The sequence below is a fragment of the Acromyrmex echinatior genome, chromosome 5 (genome assembly GCF_024713525.1).
Source record: "Acromyrmex echinatior isolate Ae372 chromosome 5, ASM2471352v2, whole genome shotgun sequence".
NCBI classification, from domain to species: domain Eukaryota; kingdom Metazoa; phylum Arthropoda; class Insecta; order Hymenoptera; family Formicidae; genus Acromyrmex; species Acromyrmex echinatior.
In genome coordinates this window covers 1,102,064-1,124,238 of record NC_141856.1, presented here as the reverse complement: position 1 = coordinate 1,124,238, position 22,175 = coordinate 1,102,064, and positions in this window count along the sequence as shown.

Genomic DNA, 22,175 nt, shown 5'->3' with positions numbered 1-22,175 from the left:
AGATTGCAGAACTCCGAGTTCGTTGTGTACGGATTCGAAGAAAATTACTAAGAGCGTAGGAGATATCGTGACTCTGAAATGATGCGAGGTCTCTGAACTGAAGGAAGTGAGAAAGGCACTCAGGGGGGCTGTTAGTAGGTCGAAGATGAACCTATGGCGGGATTTTCTCGATACTCTCGATAGGTATCCCTGGGGCATGCCATATCGTATAGTGATCGATAAATTGCGGATGGGCGCGTCTCGACTTATTGAGGCTCTCCCTCCAGGAGTCGTGCGGGAAGTGGTCGGGGTATTATTCCCTCCTGGTGCGGGGGGGACGGGTGTTGCCGCCTCCCCCGTCCAGTGGGATGACGCCTTAGCTATAACCGGCGAGGAGATCAAGACTGTGTTTACCAAAATGAACATTGATAGTGCTCCTGGTCCTAATGGGATCATCGATCGTCAGGAATACATGTGACATCTTGGACAAACGTTGGATGAGCTGCTTTACGGCGTGTCTCAGGAAGGGGGTGTTTCCATCCAGTTGGAAAATGGCGCGGTTGGTGCTGCTCAAGAAACCTAATCGGGCGCCGTCGTCTTGCAGGCCAATCTGTCTTCTGAGCAAAGCAGGAAAGCTCCTAGAGAGGGTTATCTGCAACCGATTGACGCAGTGTCTGGATGAGTCTGGGGGTATCTCGGAATCTCAATTCGAATTCAGATCGCAAAGATCGACGGTAGATGCCATATGGAGACTTTGTGCGATGGTGGATGATGGGGTGCGAGATGGGGGGGTGGTGTTGGCTGTGTCTTTTGACATAGCCAATGCTTTCAACTCTCTCTCGTGGCCTGTCATCAGAGACGCGTTAGTGGAAAAGGAGGTTCCGGGATATCTCCGGTGTATTCTGGATAGCTATCTGTCGGACAGATGGCTGTTCTACATAGACAGGGACGATAGGTACGCAAGATCCCCTATGATGCGCGGAGTTCCTCAGGGTTCGGTCCTGGGACCGACAGTTTGGAATGTCGGATATGACTCCGTATTGAGTGTCGGCTTGCCATTGGATTGTTCCGTCTTGTGTTACGTGGATACTCTTCTGGTAGTGAGAGGGCCGCCCTTATGCGAGGGCAGAGCTGGGGGCGGCTGTTATAGTTAGGGTGATTAAACAGCTAGGTCTCGAGGTATCGAGCAAAACGGAAGCTATAGCATTCATGTGGGAGGTACCGAATGTGAGTATTAGAATAGGGGATGCAGAAATCGAAGTGCGGTCTTCGATGAAATATCTAGGATTGGTGTTAGACTCTAAGTAATCTTTTAGAGAACACTTTCGTCGACTCTTTCCCAAGGTTCTGAGGATAATAACAGCCCTTGGTAAATTAATGGCCAATATTGATGGCTCTGGGGAGTGCAGGCGTCGGGTATATGCAACGTTGTTATGTCTGTCGTTTTATGTGGGTCTCCTGTGTGGGTGCAGGCGATTGCGAAGGATCGCACCATTCGAAGCGACGTGGCTAGATCGCAAAGATAGCTGACGCTTAGGATTATAAGGGGTTATAGGACTGTTTCTTACGAGGCGTCACTAATACTCGCGAGATTGGGCCCGTTCGATTTACTTGCTGATCGTCTAAGGCGATCTTACTTGAGGCGGCGAGCTTGCATAGAGCGAAATGGTTTTATCGCTCCCAGAGTGATGAGTCATATTCGCGATGAGAAAACGGAGAGGTCGATGGCTAGGTGGAATAGGCGGCTTGAAGAGCTTCCCTGAGACGCATCTGGAGCTGCTGTTCGGAGGGCTCTTGTAGGCAGATTGATGAGGTGGATGAGGAGGACTCATGATGGTCTTACTTTTAGGATGACCCAGATCATTATCAGTCACGGATGTTTTGAGGCTTATCTCTACGAGATCAGAAAGGCGAAGTCTCCAATTTATCAGCACTGTGGTACTGCTGTTGATAATGCTGTGCATACTGTCCTTCACTGCCCTTCGTGGGCGATGGAGAGAGGAAATTTGTTTGCGGCTCTCGATCTGGATTTAGATCTAGACCGAAAGTATAACTTGGTGATTGGGGCTATCATGTGCTCCTCTGAAGCCTGGACTGCATTCACAAATTTCTGCGAGACAGTAATGAGAAGAAAGGAAGAGACGGAGAGGAATCAAGAGAAGAATTGGAAGGAGTCGATACGTCCTCTTGTACCGTCTATTCCTTCCCGGGATTCCACCTCTTCATAGCGGAAATATATTTATGTAAATAATATATATATAGTTTAGTTTATATTAATGGATGTTCCCGTGCGAGCGATAGGAGTCATCCCGTTGGCATCGTGGGTGCTCTGAAGTAATACCTGTTGGTCCGGGGTACTCACATATATGCTTGAAGGTAGTGCTATAACAAGGGGGAGTTTTTTAGTCGGTAAGCAACCGTTCCGGTGTATCCTCGAGATCACGGGGCGGTCGAATCCGGCACACCCAATGCGAGCCGCTGGGCGTCTTCCCCTCCTGATGGGTGTCCCTTCCGGTCCCCCTCGGGAGAAGACGTTGCGAAGATTTTTCTTCTCCTACGCAAAGAAAAAAAAAGGTAATGCTAATGTCACGATTCCATAACTTCAACTCTCATAACTTGAAAAATATTGATTAAAAAGAGGTTTTATTATAGTTTGGAAAGCTTCCGACCTCAGCTATTAGATTCTAAAATCAAAAATAGGATGTTTTGTTTAAAAAAATCAATTTGACCTTGGTGGCGTCATCCATGATCAAATTGATAAGGTCAGTCAATAAATCATTTTCAACTTTACAACTTATAAAACATTTTTCTCAAAAATGATTGCTTTTCAAGTTATTTAATGGGTCCTGGACTTTTTCTACATTCTGCATATATTAGGTGTTGGAATTAATTCGTAGCGTTTTTTAATGAAAGAATGTTATTTATTTCACATGAGCATTAAAAAATACATTAATGAAAGTACTTCCCATCACTTGTAAAACGCTACGAATTAATTCCAACACCTAATATATACGTGTATAGGTGTTTGTGATAACTCTAATATATTTCTCTTATATTAATAATCGCTATATACAGGGTGATTCAAAAAAACCTCGTGTCCTAGCACAGACATGTTCCTGACTAAATTCTAAGATGACTTTTCCGTTACGGAAATTTTATCCGACGCTTACTTTTTGAATCATTAAAAGATAAAGTTGTCAAATCACAGGTCGCAGAAGGTAAGCAAGGGCGGCGCCAGGCGCATTTATCGTCTGACGAGCGACCACAAAGGGCACTCGTTGCAACCAGCTGTCTAAGGACAAAGAGTTATTCTGTCTCAAATAATAAACGCTCACATCGGTCCCCCATATTTATCCGATCTTTACGGGGAGTCACGCCTTCCCATCCCGTTCCCCGCGATCAATTCGCGTCGCGGTGCATGGCGCTACATCCGCGAAGATCGGATAAATACGGGGGACCGATCGATCCGGAAATCAATCTCTTGAGTATCGTAAAAGCGAAGGATCAAGAAATGGCAGCGTATAGAAACGAAGAATATTATGATATGCTCATGGTACTCGGTGAGTGTTATGGACAACATTACGTTTCTACAAGGAGATACGTCGAGCTATATCCGAACAGAGCAAGATATCCACATGCCAGCTCGAAGCGAAAAGGTTGTACGAAACCGGAAGCGTCCTGTTAAAGAAAAAAGACATTGGTAGGCAGCGTTACGCAAGAAACATTCGAAATACGGAAACAGTTTTTCGTGTCGTTGAGCAAGAACCGAAAACCATTCGAAATATTACTCGACACTACGGATTATCGTATTCGACTGTACAACAAATTTTGAAAGAAAAATTACACGCCTACCATTACAGTAGCGTGCAACATCTATGAGAAGAAGACTATCCTCGGAGGAAAATGTTTTGCGAGGATTTTCTTAGAAGAGCAGAATTTCTTTTTTATATAATATTTAGCGATGTTTACACGAAAAGGAGTTCTGAAACAGCATAATATGCACGTATAGGATGAATCCGCGAGTGACGCGGCTCAGAAATTTCCAAATTCGTTGGAAATTGAATGTCTGGACTGGGATTATGGGAACAATAATATTGGGACCAGTAATCCTCCCAGAAAGGCTAAATGGCGTGCAATTTCTGACAGAAAATCTACCAAATTTTCTGAAAGACATGCCACTCTTGGATCAAAATAAAATAAAATTTGAACAAGGCGGCGCTGATCCTCACAACGTCAGAATTGTTATGGATTTTTTAAATCAACAATTTCCCGCACGTTGAATGGGCCGGTATGATGCGATACGCTGGCCAACGTAAGATCCTCGGATCTCAACCCATTGGATTTTTTCTTGTAGGAATACTGCAAGAAAAAAATTTATAGACATCTTTCCGAAGACGTGGAAAAATTGAATAACAAGCTATACGATGCTATTTAGTTCATCGACAACAATGTTATGGAAAGAATGCAGGTAAATTTATTGAGACGGATGAAAGCTTGCGTCACAATGGACGGTGGACACTTCGAGCATTTATTATAAAAAGAAGATCGAGAGAGAAGATCGATGTCTGAAAATTGTTCATTTCAAGCAATTAATAATTAATCTGCCCTTTTCAGGGCATCCAAATATTTCATTTCGAGGAATGTGATAATACATCGGAGTTTCGTTAGATATAAGCACACCACAGATAGTCTCTTATTGAATAAGCTTCTGTCTCTCGCCTAGTGCTGTCCCAAGAGAATTGCCATAACAGGGTCCTGCCATTTTGTATATATGCTGTAACCGACGAGCAAGTTCATTAATTTTTCGTTTCTGTTAGAGAAAAAAAAGAAAGATAGTAACATCGTTCAATTTATTGAATTATCTTACGCATAAGATATACGCTATATTTGCTTGATATATTCTTGTATAAAATATATAGAACAAATTTTTTTTTATTATATGTCGTAATAAAAGGAAAACTGTCCCAGTGTCGCTGAACACTAAATACTAAAATCAAATCTGCCTAATAATCTTAAATTTTAAACTGCTCAAGGATTATTTCCTTAATCTTGGGTTCATAAGAAGATTGATGATATGCCTCATCCGACGTTCAAGTGTGCTCTGTCAGCATGTATAAATGAGTCGATGCAGCTCGGACAATCCTCTACAGGCTGTACGCATGTTATCGGCTTGTTGCAAGTTATACATTTCGTTTGATTACGCACGATATTCTGATACGTTAAATTATGTAAAAAGACGATTAAAAACTGCTTCTTATATTCGACTGTCTCGCGTTCGTAGCAATTGTTGCAAATTTTAATAAAACTGCTGTTCTGTTTATAGACTCGACACCCTTCCGATGACACATCGAAGATTTCTCAAATATCGAGCATTCCATTGATCTTCTACTTGAACTGGGGTAGATGGTTCTTCATCTGATGATTCAATGTAGAGATAGCGACACAGTGGTGTATTTCTATCAAGAGATTATTAATTTTAAGATTATTTAATACGCAGAAGTGTAGCAAAATTGAGTTCCTTATTTTGATCCTATCACTATTATGAAAATATATATATACATGTGTATACTATAATATATAATTATGTGTACTGGGATGTGTAGGCGATATTCATAATTTTAGTTAGTTAGTATTACTTTTATATGACTTATTAAATTGAGGGATCCACGGGTTTTAACATCCCTTCTGTATACTATGCGTGCCCTAAATCTATAAGTATATCCTTAACATTTTTCACACACTTCGGTCCTGAACTCATTCCTTATTTCTAAGTTCACTATCGCTGCTTCTTCTTCCACGTCTTCTACGATGCTAATCCACGCTTCGTGTCGATCAATTAAAAATTTAGTTAATTCCCTTGCTCGATAGAGTCACGTGTTCCTTAGCTGAAAAGGCCCGGTATGTGCTAATGTACAAGGAATAGCTTGCCATTCCAGCAAAACCTATCTTCAAGTATATAGATTTCGAAGTAGCGTCGTTCCACAAGCCGACCTCAGTCTCTTAGACCGATTGAGACTGTTTCGTCTCCTCGAATCTGGAGTACGATATTTCGATGCTATCTTCGCCCTTCTTGAATAACAACCATTTCGTCTAAGTGAACATCATAGACTCGGTGATGTAAAAATCGACTTCGTCGCGTCATTCTGCGAGCAAAATCTTCCATCAGATCCTTGAAATCTTCTTAGTTGTTATTAAGTTGACCCAAAACAGGAAAGGTGAGTGCACTCTTATCACGGCGATTTCCATTGTAATCTGTAAGAGATCTGTAAATAGCTACATGACATAGTTAATGTCAACTGTAAAGAGAGACAATAAGAGATGTCCAATAGAAAAGAATTTCAGCAGAAGTGATTATGCTTGCACTTCCTGGTTTTAATCTCTTTAATTCAAATGTATAAGTAGAGTTTTCCGTTAGTGGAATTGGAGGATAAACGTGTTCCCCTTCAGGAAGAAGAGAAGAGAGTCAGGCCTTTTCTTCGTCTATCTGATTAGAAAATTTTAACGATAGGTTTGTTAGGTTGCGTCTCAGTGAGCACCGAGGCAATAAAGTTCCTTTGTTTGAGTGGCCTACTTCCCAGGTGTAATAAAAGTTGAGTGATCGAGTCTCATATGGCTCCTAGTAGATACATCGACCATTCATACACAATATGCAAGGTATATCCGTGAACGAATGTATTTATTTAAAGATTATGCGTTCCGCGAGTTTCCTTCGTGCCCAGATCCATTCTTGGAATGTCAATATGAACCTTTCAGTCCACTTCATCAGGGCGAGGAGCAGCCTGATACTGAGCTGTTCCTTCGGGTCGTTTCTTTTTATATTACGCTACTTGTTGGAATGGTAAGGGAAAAAAAGAGAATTGTGGGGAAGGGAAGGTGGGAGAATCAGTCAGTCTTCAATAACCGGGAGAATGGTTTTCCATATTCTATTTATGTTATAGCCATTATCTCTATTTAGATTGTTAGGGTTTTTGTATCTCTGTGGCTTCTCTATACTTTCTTGGAAAGTATAATGTAATGTTGGCTATTGTAATCGTTTTATCAAACAGTATTTGATGTCTTGTTTCGATGTTGTGTTCTGATAATGCTGATTGCGTGACATGTTTTAGCCTAACATCACATGTTCCTTTATCCGTAGGTTGACCATTCTCCCAGTTTCTCCAATGTATACTTGCCCGCAGGAACAAGATATTTTATATACTCCTGCGGAGCTGAGTGGAGGTCTATGATCTTTAAGATTTCTTAGGATTTATTCTATCGTTTTGAGTAATTTGAAGATAGTTCGGATGTTGTGTTTGTTTAATATCCTGTCAAACCGATCTGTTGTTCCTTTCACATATGGGAGAATGGATAGGATCCTTTCGTCTGATTGTGTATCAAAGACTGTTGCCTTGTTTGCATGTTTATTGATTGTTTTGATTATATCTTTTTTGTCGTGTCCGTTTTTCTAGAAAGTTAATTTTAAGTGATTGAGTTCTGTCTGTAGATGTTCTTTGTCAGAGATGGTGAAAGCTCTACGTATAAGTGAATTGATTGCAGACTGTTTTTGTGCTGAGTGATGGTTCGATTCGGCATGTAGGTATTTATCTGTGTTGGTTTTTTATATATTTGATGGTTTAAGATACCGTCAGCTTTCTTAGAGATAAGAATATCTAGGAAGGGGATGATGTCAGGCTAAAACATGCAATCAGCATTATCAGAACACAACATCGAAACAGAACATCAAATACTGTTTGATAAAACGACCACAATAGTCAACATTACTTTATATTTTCCAAGAAAGTATAGAGAAGCCACAGAGATACAACACCCTAACAATCTAAATAGAGATAATGGCTAAAACATAAATAAAATATGGAAAACCATTCTCTCGTTTATTGACTGACCGATTCCTCCACTCCCCCCTTCCCCAATTCTCTTTTTCTCCCTTACCACTCCAACAAGTAGCATAATATATAAAGTAGCATAATATGTAAAAAGGAACGACCCGGAGGAACAGCTCAGTAGGCTGCTCTTCGCCCTGATGAAGTGAACTGCAAAGTTCACGAAACGTTGGCATTCCAAGAATGGATCTGGATACGGAGGAAACCCGCGAAACGTATAATCTTTATATAGAAAGCACCCGTGGAAGTCTCAAGAATATTATTGAATGTATCTATTATTAGTAATAACTTTCGCATTCGTGTATATTCCAATTATCCCAGCACTGATATTTCCGAAAATCAGATATTTATTCCAGAATTTTTCCATTCAGATATAGCTATTTTCTCTATCGAAACTTTGTCTAAAAGATTAGAAAACGAACCTCCGTTTATGAAATCAAGCTGCCTCATCATTCTTCGGGCTACCGCATTAGATACTGAAGTTCGGCTGGGAACATCATATGGTCCCGTAGAGTCTCTAAATCATTTCCTGAATATATCCCATTTGTAGCGAGTGAGCCGAGGCATATTTCTATGTTGGTTTAGTCATTGGCTTCAGAATCAAAAGTGATAATGTTTCTACAGGTCTAGATGCAAATCTGCACTAAGAATCTCCTAAGAGATACATAACAAGTGTAAGTGCGTTGCAAGTGACCTATCACAATAAAATATAAGTCTATGGAGTTAAGAAATATATTTCGTATTACTAATAATTGGTTGTAGCATTTTTAAGTTTGAGCAAGCTTTATTTCGACGGGTACGCATTTTACTATTAGGTGTTGGAATTAATTCGTAGCGTTTTACAAGTGATGGGAAGTACTTTCATTAATGTATTTTTTAATGCTCATGTGAAATAAATAACATTCTTTCATTAAAAAACGCTACGAATTAATTCCAACACCTAATATATATATTATCTCATCGGTTAATAATGCCATATATCCCGGCCCCTGCATTACGTGGTAAGCAAAAGCGTCTGGAGAATGAGTAGCGAGAGCCAAGGCATTTTTAAATATTTTCTGTTCAAGGTTGCATTGTTGCAGAAATACATTTCTGTATAGTTGACTTATCTGAGTATATGTTTTTCTACATACACAAATTTAGAATTCATGTAGGTGAAAAAAACTATCAAGATTTTCGGATTTATATTGTTTATCAAACACTTTATTATCAGGTGTTGTCTCGAAAATTAACAATTTCGAATATTCAGTTAATATAAGCGTGTGTCCACGTTTTATTTCTTCTTCCTTTTTCGTTAAAGCAAAGACAGTATCTTAGAAATTTAAAGTATAAACTGCTTGAGATTGTGTGCCAGTATCAGTCAATACTTCCGTAATTCCAATATGAAGCGCGCTAGAATTAAGCTTTCCGCATGAGCCCAGCATGGGTAATGGATTCCATAAGTGTGGCCTCCTTCTATGTCCACACAGTGGATGGTTGCAAATTCACAGGCTACATCCGATCGTAGAATTATTTTATTAATATTTAGTTATATAGTAGCTTCATAATCTACTAATGTAAACATCAGGATTGCTAATACAACGACCATGTTCCATAAGGATCGGAATACTTCTGTGACATGTTCCGTCATTATTTACGTGTCCTGCTAAGGTGGCAGGTCAAGAGACCGTCTGGTTTGATTTTAATCCGGTTATATAAACGTACCCCATTCGGAAATAACCATGATGTATATTCGCATGCTTTAACGAGAAGTTTCTTGTTTGTACGAGTATTCACTGTTTTAAACATCTATGGTGTGAGAGAACATCTCATATTTTTTAACCGTTCTATCGACTTTAACCTTATATTGCATTACTTTTATGGTTTTAAACTCATTGAGTGGTATGAATTTTTGGGTCTTATTTACATTTTGTGGAGGGATATTCCTCAATATTAAGTAGTGACGTAGTATATTTTATTATATTTAGTTATATTTGCTAACAAAGATCCGCAATCATAGCCTATTATTTTATTATTTTACGAGTCCATAGTATTAATAATATTATTGTGATTTCTCTTATCCAGGGATCCATCTGAAATTTTGATATAGTAATAATTAATATTATTATTTATTTAATTATTTAATTATTGAGAACTGGTTTTATATGAGAAATTCGTAATCGATTAGAGTGCACGACTATTTTTTTTTATCCGAATTTTTTACGTTATTTCTGTTTAGTATTTCTAGAACTTCGTAGGGTCCTGTATATTGATTTCTAAATTTGTTGATTTAGGTTCTTTTAAAATACATGATCTTCAAGTTTCAACGTTTGTGGATTTATTTTTTAATGTTTCTTAGATTTAATTTTGGCTTCAACGACATTTTCGCGAGCATTTTTTTGCGTGACATGGAGTTGTGTAACTAAATTTATCAAATAATCGTCGTGGCTCGCTAATCTTCAGGACCTAATAATTTATTGGAATTTTTGCTATTTCATCGAACACTAACTCGTACGGAGTATGTTTGGTAGCCTCGTGGACATTAGTATTATAATTAAACATTGCTAATCCAATCCATCTATCCTACTGCTGTTGTTCGGTCGCATATTGCTTTAAATATTCCTAACGCGTGGTGTAATCTCTCTAGTGATCTGTTTGATTGAGAATGAAAAGCTGTTGTGCGAAATTTGCGAATTTTAAATATTTTTGCTATCTTCTTCATTAAATTGCTAATGAAGTTTCTTCCTTGATCCATTAATATTTCTTTAGATGCTCTGAATACAGATAAATCTATCAACGAAAGCTTCGGCTATTGTCTCGGAGATTTGATCTGGCAAAGGTATCCCCATGCAGAATTTAGTCAGCTGATCTTGTAGTGTTAAAATATACTCATTGCCTCTTTCGGTTCTAAGAAGGGAGCCTACGATATTCATTGCGACTTTATCGAAGGAAGATCCCGGCGTATCAGTAATCATCATAGGTTGTTTAGTTTTTACTCTTACTAACTTTTTCAATTGACATTGTAAACATTGTTGAATATGCCATTGTACATCTAATTTTAAATTTTCCCAGTAATAGTTATGTTTTATTCTATGATACGTTTTCGTAAGGTCTCAATGTCCGCCCATAGGTGAGCAATGCATTTCACCGATTATAATGGAGCGAAAATCTTTAGGAGGATATTTAATTAATCCATTGCGTATTATTAGTTTGATTATTGAATCGATAAAAGCAAATTGTAATAAAGATTTGATATCATTCCATGATACGTTATTGACAAAATCTGTTTTTGCTATACTAATGATTTCTAATTTTAATTTTTCAACGAAGGTTCGTAAATTTTTTACCACTGTGGAAAGAGAATCATCGTTGAACCTTCACGTTGCCCTTCGCTGACAGGTAAAGCAACATAATTTCTTACATTTTATGGCTTTGCCCACGAGATCTTCCAGTCAAGAGATTCCGTTTCTTTCAAAAAGTTTCTGCAAATCTGAATTTAGTGGTCTTCCATGGGTGTTGACAAAATACGCGACATTATCCTTGTATAAAAACAATAAATCGCGATTATTTATTACGAGGGCAAGTCAATAAATTTTTAGAAAAACATAGTAAAACACATTTTTTTTATTTCTCAACATAGTCTCCTTTCAGCTCGATACACTTGAACTAACGATTCTCCAACTGTTTCAAACTGTCCGAATAATATGATTTATCCAACCCTTCAAAATAAGCCTCTGTTTCGGCGATGAGCTCTCTGTGGTGGTGAATCTCTTTCCTCCGAACCATTTCTTCAGATTTGGAAATAGGAAATAGTCACAGGGGACTAAATCTGGCGAATATGCTGGATAGGAAAGCAATTCATAACGGAATTCATTGAATTTGGCTATCGGTGCCGGGCACGTGTGAACCCATGCATTGTCTTGATGAAAAAGCACTTTCTTCTTCGCCAAATGGGGACGTTTTTTCTTTAAAATGTTGAAACGGTCCAAGGCTGCGTAGTAATCGCCATTGATCGTTTGCTTCGACAGAAGGTAATCGATATGAATTATATCGCGTGCATCCCAAAAAACTGTGGCCATCACTTTTCCGGCCGACTTCACGATCTTCTTTGGAACTGGTTCACTCGGTGAAGTCCATTGTTTTAACTGTTCCTTCGTCTTGGGTGTGAAGTATTGAATCCATGTTTAGTCTACAATAATGAATCGACGCAGAAATTCATCTGGAAATTCATTATGTTGAAACATCTCCAAACATTGTTTTGAAATTATCATATGGTCGCGCTTATGGTCCACAATGAGCAAACGCGGCACCCATCTTGCCGATAGCTTTTTCGTACCCAATTGTTCGTACAAAATTGAAATCACTGTGCCATGTAATATGCCTGCGGCCTCAACAAGCTCGCATTTTCACTCGTCGATCAGTCAAAACAATATCGTGAACTTTATCGATGATTTCTGGCGTAGCAGCCTCAATTGAATGTCCCGAACGAGGTGCATCACATGGATGTACGACCACGCTTAAATTCATTCACCCAATTGTATATCGCAAACGCTAGTACAGATGTGCTATGAACATTATCCAATTTGTCTTTAATTTCTTTCTGCGTTAAACCTTTCATATGTAGATGTTTGATCACTGCACGAAAGTCGTTTTTTTCCATTTTGCAAAAAATACGAAGGTTGTTTGCTTTAATCGTCTACAGAAATGAAACCACGTGATGAATTCCGCTCAAAATTTAACAGTAATTAGCTGAAAGATGCTACTTGTCAAAAAGTAATGTGACATGACACTGCGAGTGCCCTCTGACAGAATTCTAAGAACTTATTGAATTGCCCTCGTATGTTATTTTTAGTTATTTTTATTTTCAAGCCTTGATTGTTGTTGTTTTTATAATTATCCGATCTTTCGTCTTCATCATCGGTACTTACATCTTCTTCGATATCTCTTTCTTTGTCTGATGGATCATTTATCTTCCACTTTCTCGATTTTGTCTTCATCTTTTTGTGATAATATTTCTTATTCTTATTCTTTGTTTGATTTTGTATTCTATTATAGTTAGGTGATAATGCTTCTTCGGTGATTTGTAATCTCGATGGTTTACACAGTTTTCCTGGTGTGTGAATGGTATTGAGATCTATATTTTCGTTGGACGAATTATTGTCAGACAGCTGATTTTTATCTTTCTCGTTGTCGGAAAGATATAATTCAAAATTTTCATCCTCTTCTTCTTCATCGATTTCTTTTAACATTCTAGAAATCATTTCTCTGTCCTTCGGATCGTCAAGATTCAAGAATTTATTAGGACTAATTATATTGCATTGTACTTCTTCAAGATTTACAGGATTTCTTGACAGAGCGTCAGTATTTACGTTGGTTTTACCTGCTTTATATACGACGTCATAGTCATATTCGCTCATGATTCTTCAGATAATTCACATAATCTTTGTTTTAATGTTTCAATGATTCTTCTTGAGTAGATGTCCATTCGAAAGCCATGTTATTCTTTAATAAATTTGTTAGTGGTTTCACTAATTTCGAGAAACTTCGTATAAATCTGCGATAAGATCCTGCTAATCCCAGAAATTGTTTAATGTTTTTCGAAATCTTAGGCTAATTCTACAATGTGCTCTTTGTTTCCTGTTTCTTGCTGTTTTGTTCTCTCTGTTTGTCTCTTGCCTTTTTGGTCAATAAGACAAGAGACAAACAGCAAGAAACATAAAACAAAAAGCACATTATAGAAATTAGCCTTAGGTCTCGGAAAATGCTTTATGGCGTCTAATTTTTTATCCGGTCTGACTTCATCCTTGCTGATTACGTGCTCTAAATATGTTACTTCTGTTTTCAAAAATTCGCATTTGTCTGGCTGTAATTTTAGATTAATTTTACAAAGTCGATCTATTAAGAGATTATATTTTCTTTCGTGTTCCTCTAACGATGTGGCATATATGACAATTTTATTCATGTAAATTAATCATTCCTGTCCTTGTAATCCTGATAAAACCAGATTCATTAATCTCTGGAAGGTGATGGAAGCAATTCCGAAGGGCATGCGATCGAATTCGTAATACTCGAAAGGAGTTGTAAAAGCGGTTTTATAGTTGTCCGCAGGATTCATTTTTATTTGGTGGAATCCGAAAGCCAAACATACGGAAAAATATCGTGCTCCGCCTAATTGGTCTAGAATGTCAACCATATTAGTCCATCCATTAATGGATATGCGTCTCTGACAATTTTTTCGTTCAGAGCGCGAAAATCTAATACCATTCTCCATCTCTTATTTCCTTTCGAGTCTTCTTTTTTTGAGACTATTTATGAGTATTTATTGTAAGGCGATTGAGGAGGTTTTACAACGCCTCCTTCAAGCAGTTCTTCGACTTGCTTATTTATTTCTTTTTTATAAAGTTGCAGAAATCTCTATTATCGTGTGTTTATAGTCGATCATCTGTTGCAGGTATTTGATGCTGCAATACGTTAGTTGCAGTTAGTCTTTCTCCAGAAATATGAAATTTTTCTTGACTGTTAGATATAAGATTTATATTTTTCTCTTCTTGTGCATTTAAGTTCTAAGCGTAATAATTCCACACACAATTTTTGTAAGTCTATTCTTACTAGATTTCTCTGATAATGTAAAACATTCGAGCGGTATATTATCCTTTTCTGCTCTCTCTCTCCTTTTATCTCGACTTATGTTTGCGCATAAATTTTTCTTGGGATTGAACTTATTATGTTGACGCAAAAATTTTCGAAGACGGATTATTTTTCTTTTTGCAATTATAAGAGGATTTTACATTAGAATTACGTGATGGTATTCTTTTCATAAGTTCTTCCAAGGTAACATATAAGGTTTCATTATTATTATTATCCGTGGATACTCCAATCCTCGAGAATTTTATTCTTTCTTTAGACGTTAATGTGTCCTTTCTCTTTGATTTTTGTAAATAAGATTGAGTCGTATTGCATAAGTAGGTTTGGTTACTTCCCTCCTCGCAATCAACAGGAATAGAATTTATCATAGAGGTACGGAAACCTTCTGGAATTCTAGGATTATATATTTTCGGGAATGTATGTTGGATATGGATGGATGCTGAATTTCACCTTTGGTTGAAATGACTAGAGCAGCACTCGTAAGCACGTTTAATATTAAGAAACTTTATTCGCCATCTTGCTCGTCGTACTCGCTAATAGCCTATTGAACTTAAAGAGGGCGCCGAAAGTAATTATAACAATCTTAATAGATCGATTTTGTAAAACTAAAATTACAGCCAGACTAATTTTTGAAAACAGGAGTAACATATTTAGGGCACGTAATCAGCAAGGATGGAGTCAGACCGGATAAAAAATTAGACGCCGTAAGGCATTTTCCGAGACCTAAGGCTAATTCTACAATGTGCTTTTTGTTTTATTTGTTTCTTGCTATTTGTCTCTTGTCTTATTGACCAAAAAGGCAAGAGACGAACAGAGAGTATGCCCTCCGGGCATGCCCGCGGCATTAAAAGAATGTCTTTCAATCAAAGAAAAATAAAATTTTTTTTTTAAATGAGTGGACTGTAATAATATGACTAGGTGCGTTAACACTAGTGAGACTTAGTTGACATAACAAACAATAAAGGAACTATGATTATAATATAATAATCCTTAAAGAGAAAGGAAAGAAAGAAAAAAAATAAACTTATAAATTTAAGTGAATACATTTTCGTCCTTAGAAAGTACGATTTCGCGTAGAATAATCCAAATTTAGACAGAATTAGTACAGTTTCAATAGGGAGCGGACAGAGTTTCGCGATAGTATGTGTACAGTGCCCATGGTCTTCACAGTAGCTACTCGAATCACCTAGTCTCGACCTGGATGAATGGATGTTACGCGCCTGGATAAATGGGTGTCAATCGCCATTTGAATGGGGGCAGGTTTTTCTTCTTGATTAGCACTAGCGTGCCTTCCTTCAGTTGTGGGAAAGCCCTTTTCCATTTTGTGCGTTATTGTAATTCCGACAAGTATTCCTTGCTCCATCTTCTCCAAAAATGTTGCTGCAGATTTCGTTACTGCGGATTAGTCATCTGGACAACCTGGACTCAGGCAGATGCATCAAATCGGGATCGGCAACCGAATTTAGGGTCTTTCCAATTAGAAAGTGAACAGGAGTAAGAGGAATGAGATCATTAGGATCTGTATGGGAAGCGATTAAAGGTCGCGAATTTAGTATCGCTTCTATCTGTGTAATTGACGTATAGAATTCCCCGAATGTTAGCGATGCATTGCTTGTCCTTCCTTTTTTAAGTGGCATTTAGTGAACCCTATTCCTGCTTCCCCCAAGCCTCCGAAATGCGGAGAGTAAGCCGGAATAAAATGCCAATTGATACCTATGTCGTTGATGCACTCATTGAAGCTTGTTTGCTCCTTTATTAGGAATTGAGCTAGATTAGTTCTCGATTGACACCAATAAGTTGGTGCCGTTATCTGAACCCGCTTGCCTCGCCTAGACACGAAACATCTGAGCGCCGAAATGAAGTGGTTAAATCGAAGACTAACTCCAAATGTATCGTCTTTGTGGCAAAACATATGAATAGGCAAACGTAACACTTGTTCCTTTTGTAATCTCTATCCTTTTTATCCTTTATCAGGAAAAGACCATCACAGTCAACTCCCGTGGCATGAAAAGACTATCGATGTACGAGATTTAGGCAATTCGCCCATTACTGCTTGTGCTTGCTGTGGTTTGTTTCTGAAGCATTTTATACATTATGTACAACCTTTTTCGCGAGATTTCTGCAACCGATTATCCAAAACCGTTCGCTATGGATGCTAACAATGTTTGCGGTGATGCATATATGCTCTTCTATAAGAAGTAATTTAGTAAAATGATGCTTCGCTAACAAAACCATGAGATGCTTCTTATCATTGGAAAATTCTGTTTTTTAGCTTCCTCCTATGCGTAAAAGGCCCTTGTCAAGGAAAGGATTGAGAGAATTTAATTTCTTATGCGAAGAAATTGTCTCCTTATTGCCTTGCAACTGATTTAAAAAACATTCTTGTTGAGTATCTTGATTAGTGTTTTTAATGCTTCTCTTATTTCTATCGCTGAAAGCTCGTTTACTTTACGCTCCATTTTATGTTTACAATTATACGAACTTAAAATAGGCTTACAATAGGTTATCATACGAATAATACACCTTGAAGTTGAGATATTTTCGAATATGGATGACTCTGCTGTCCGTTCTGTAACTGCGCAGCACGTTTCCTTTACGTCTGGCAAATTAACTTTTGCTATGATCAATGCAGGCCATTCAGTTTCATCTTTGACTAGAAAGGACGGACCATGTCACCAAAGTTCTGATTGTATTAGTCTATCTACTGGTAAAAATGCGAAAATCATGCGAAAGACAATCCGCTGGATGCTCTGCCGTCGGAACGTGCCGCCAATTATACGAATCTGCTGAATTTGTGCTATACGGTTTGCCACAAATACTTGTAACTCATTTGACTGCATTCTTAACTAGTTGAGGACTATTGATGAGTCGCTCCAACAAATGATTCTATCAAAAATCACTTCCAACGATTCAATGACTTTGGCGACCAAGCGCGCGAGGGTGAGAGCTGTACAAAGCTCTAAACGTGGGATTATTTGCTGCTTGAGGGGAGCCATCCTGCTCTTTGCGTATAATAATGCCGTATGAATATTTCTTTCGGAGTCTTGAGATCGTATATAGAGGCATGCATCATATGCCCTTTGGAACGCATCTGCGAAGCCATTTTGTGATCTTTGTTGATTCAATTCTTTGATCGTGAATATTAGGCTGTCAGAAAGCGCTTACCAAGTCGTACCTAATGTTTTCATGCCGTCATTAATGAAATTAATGCTATCTAGATTCTGATCCTCTTTCGAAACCTCGTGAATTATTATTTGCTCGTTGGATGCCGACTTTCGTAACGGAAAACCTGCTGATTCTAAGACCTGCGAGATGTTTTGTCGTATTTTTATAGCTTGTTCGATCATTTTTGCTCCTGTCATGAGGTCATCAACGTAAAAATCTTTTCGAATAATTTCGGCTATTTTTGGAAAAAAATTTTCGAATTTGGCTAGTTCCTTCAAACACTTTGTTGCTAAAAATGATGCTCATGCCATATGTGAATGTATTTAGTTCGAAAACTTGAACAGGATCCTTATCGCTAGAACGCCATATGATTTTTTGTAACACAAATTTTTTGTAACTAGTCTGAATTTACCAATACCTGTCTGTACATTTTTTGTACATCTGCTAATATAACGTAAAGATGAACTCTGAACCTGACGAGCAATGCAAATAAGTCACTTGGGACTACCATTTGTATATCATTGAAAGATATACCATTATCGATTGGGGCTGAGACATCAAAAACTAGAGGCACACGTACCTTCGTGGTTGACCTATCATTCTTAATAATACAATGATGTGGCAAATAATATGAAGTTTTGTGTGTTGATTCCTCAGAGACCTTGAACATGTGTCCTAATCTTTCATATTCTGCTAGAAAAACAATGTAGTGATCCTTAAGAGTAAGATAGTTTATCAGTTTTTTCTCGAGACTGAAAAAACATTTAAGAGCGATTGATTTGGATTCATCAAGCCTGCTAACATCCTGCCTGAGCGGAATACTTATCACGAATCTGCCGTCTGTGTTACGGTATGTATTTTCCAAGAAATATCTTTCACATTCTTTCTCCTCATTAGACCACGTCCATTCACCTTCGATTTCTTTAATTTCTCAGAACTTTGTGAAATTCCTATCAATATCGATTGATTTGCTAAGATTGCATTTGATAGAGTTCGATAAGTTACTCTTCGGACCCACTGCTATCCAGTTTAGTTTGATTTTTTGCATGGTGAGCTGATTTTCTCCCATCTTCAATTGTCCTATTTGCAAGCCTTGTATGTCAATGTACTAACTTGGCAATTGCCCTGTGATTTCCGGGATTACCAAGCACTACATGTCAAACTGAAAATTATTGTACTGCGCCATCAATTTGACGTTACATTTATGTTCTATGGGATGATTTCCCATTGGGCTTCGATTGTCATATGAATTTGATGTAGGCAACCTTGACTCCTTATATAGTCTAGTAGTAATGAAATTTGAGAACCAGGATCCAAAATTACGCGAGCCTTATGTTCCCTTTTATGATTATCAGTTACCATCACGGATGCTGTAGCACTATGTATGTTGTACTGATTATGCGAACATAAAACTAAAGCAGTTTCTTCAACGGGCGTTACCTGCGCTAAAAATACCCTTTCGAAATATAACAAGATGTTTTCCTAAACATTGCCTGCATGAACCTGCCTTACAATCTCTGATAAAATGTCCAAGCCTCATACAGTTAAGGCATAATTTAGCGTTTTTTAAATGATTTGTTCTGTCTTGAAGTAAGAGACCGAGAAACCTTTTACAGGTTAGTAACTTATGTGCTTCTTTACACATACTACACCTTTGACTTTGCACGAGAAGTGATTTGATCTTTGACCGGTCCGATTGTTTCGTCTTAGCATCTAATTTGACAACCAAACTTATTGTTTAATTCGAGCGGCTCTAACAAATCTGCACGCGAATTCAAAAATTTTTTGAAATTATCCAACGTAGGAACTTCATTTCCAGCACGCTCCTTTTCCCAGGTTTTCCGGACCTTATACTATCTAATTTTGTCAAGATTAAATAAATTAATAAAACATTTCAATGTTCTTTCGCTTGATCTAATGCTTTTAAGGCGTGTAAAATAAATGCTTGCTGAGCATGTTGACGATCTCGCGTAACTGAGAAGTCGATTCTTCCTTTATCAAGTAAATATTGAATATAACTTTAATGTAATTGTATGTAAGCAATCGTTTATTATTAAATCGGGAACATACGGTTTCCCATGCCATTGTGTAGTTAACCGCGGTAAATTCAAGAGATTTAATGATTCCTGAGATTTAATGACCTTCCTGCAGCGCTGCCCTTAAATAATGAAACTTTTGTGTCGGATCGATTGTCTCATTTCTGTGTATCAGTGACTCGAATGTGTCGCGAAAATTAAGCCACTCAGATGCTTCACTACTAAACTTCGTAATTCAATTGTTGATAATCTAATACTCGGAGGTTTATATATGATTGATAGTGTTGCGATACCTGTCATAGAATTAATCGTGTTTTGATCATTTGTTGTCCAAATGATGATGACAGGCGTTTGTGTGGACGAAGTCCCGCTAATTTCAGTACTCGAACGCGACGCATCCGTGTGCACGTTTATTGTACTACGTAAACGTAAAGCCTCCGCTTGTGCAATAGCTAAAATATTTTTCTTCGAAACTTGCGCGATATTCTGTCGCGTTCTGTTTATCCGTCAACTCCTCGATTGAAATACTCGATTGAATTTGCTCAAATTTTTTATATGCTTCCCTCGCTCGATAAACGCATTTGCATATCGAACGCTGCTATATCATCTACAGGCGTAGACTGATCCGAAAATGTTGCAAGCGTTTTCGCGAGATACGTTTTGAAGGAGGTAATTTTACCCTTTACGACACTTCGAGATTTGATTAAGACCTCCATAATTGCCTCGAACACCGATATAAAGTGTAAGAGATAATGCTAACGAGTGTAAATGGATTGCTCACTTTCTTACTTGGTTAAGATCCACCGGCCCATTTGTCTGCACTGGCCAGTGCTGCTCGATGCTGATTAATCATTCATCGTCGGTTGCGTCCACGGCTCAACTCGTGACTTCGACTGCGTCGTCTGCGCTAATTGTCGAACTTCTTCTCTCTCTTTCTTTCGATGCCACGTTCGCTTGGCTATATGCGGATGTTCAAGAATATATTTTCGATTTTCTTTATAGTCGGCAGCCTTTAATTATGTCGCTGATTGATTGTAAGCTCACGATCAACGATACGCTCGTGTCGCAATATCGTGATAGCTCGACGTGGATAGCTCGACGTGTCAATGGCGGTCGAATTGTTAACGCCACGTGATTCTTCTTCTATGTGTTGCTGAATAGCGCTACCTATTATCGCTATTGCTTGATGTTCTCATTGCAATGCTAACTCAAGATAAAGTCACGTCTCGCGAAGACCCAACTGCCTTGCATTGATGAATCTGCTCAGTTGCACGCACGTACGACTCGACATTTCATCGTTTGTCCCTATGACTACTTATGCCTTGGCCTGACTCCGTCTGCCACTCTTGAGTCTTGGTTTCGACGTATATCGACTCCCAAGCATATCCGGCTTAAAGGACCAATGTATGCTGGATATGAATAGATGCTGGATTTCACCTTTTGAAATGACGAGAGCACTCGTAAGTACGTTTGATATCAAAAAACTTTATCTTGCTCTCTTGCTCGTCGCGCTCACTAATAGCCTATTGAACTTGAAGAGGGCGCCGCAAATAATTATAAAAAAATGAACAAGGAGAGATTTGGAAACTCCCCCTATAAATATTTGGAATTTGGACAAATTTTCAAGAGGGGTTTGGTAACTTCCTCCTCCAAGGATTTGAGAATCTAGTGTCTCGGAGAAGGATTGAAAACCTTCCTCTAGACTGAAATTTTTATTTAAATTTATACTTTGGCTTTTCTCTTCAATTTTATTCCTTCCCTTGTTTGGAGCAGACCCCTTGTTTTGTTAGTTATTATATTCTTCTCAATTGCAGTTTCATCTGGTTTCGACATTACGTCTTCTTCATTATTTATAGTATCGTCTGCGTCGCTATCGAATACTTCACAATATTCCCGATTGTTTTCTGGCTACATAAATTTGGCCTGCATATCCACAGTCTGTACTCGATAATATTCGTAGTTATCAAATAATTCATTTAAAGGTTTAAGACGCAAAGTTGGTACCTGATCCTCCACTTCTTTGTTTAGAGTACTTATAACGTTTAGAAACGCTTTTCCAGAAACATTTTCTACTATGGTGTCCCCCAAATAAATTCCATGGGTTACTTTTTTGGGTTTTATTTTTGGGATATATGCTATTTTTATCTTGGGATTTTCTATTCTCACATAGAACAATGATTCTGTTAGCGGAGATGATGTAATGGTTTCTGGAGAAAAAAAAGGGTATAGTATTTCTGATATGTCTAGATATTTGCGTAATCTATTTTTCTCTCAGAGGAAATCTGTTTGAAAAAATCATTACCTAATTGTGTGATTGGAAAATCGTTTGATACAATATGAATTACTTTATTTTCAAAAAGCGGTAAAGTGATTTCTCCAAAAGTATAAATAGGATATTCATTTAATTTTAATTATTTCATTTAATTTTAATATACGAGGTCTGTCCCAAAAGTATCCGACCTACCTCCATTTTTCGGCACTTGGCTTATTC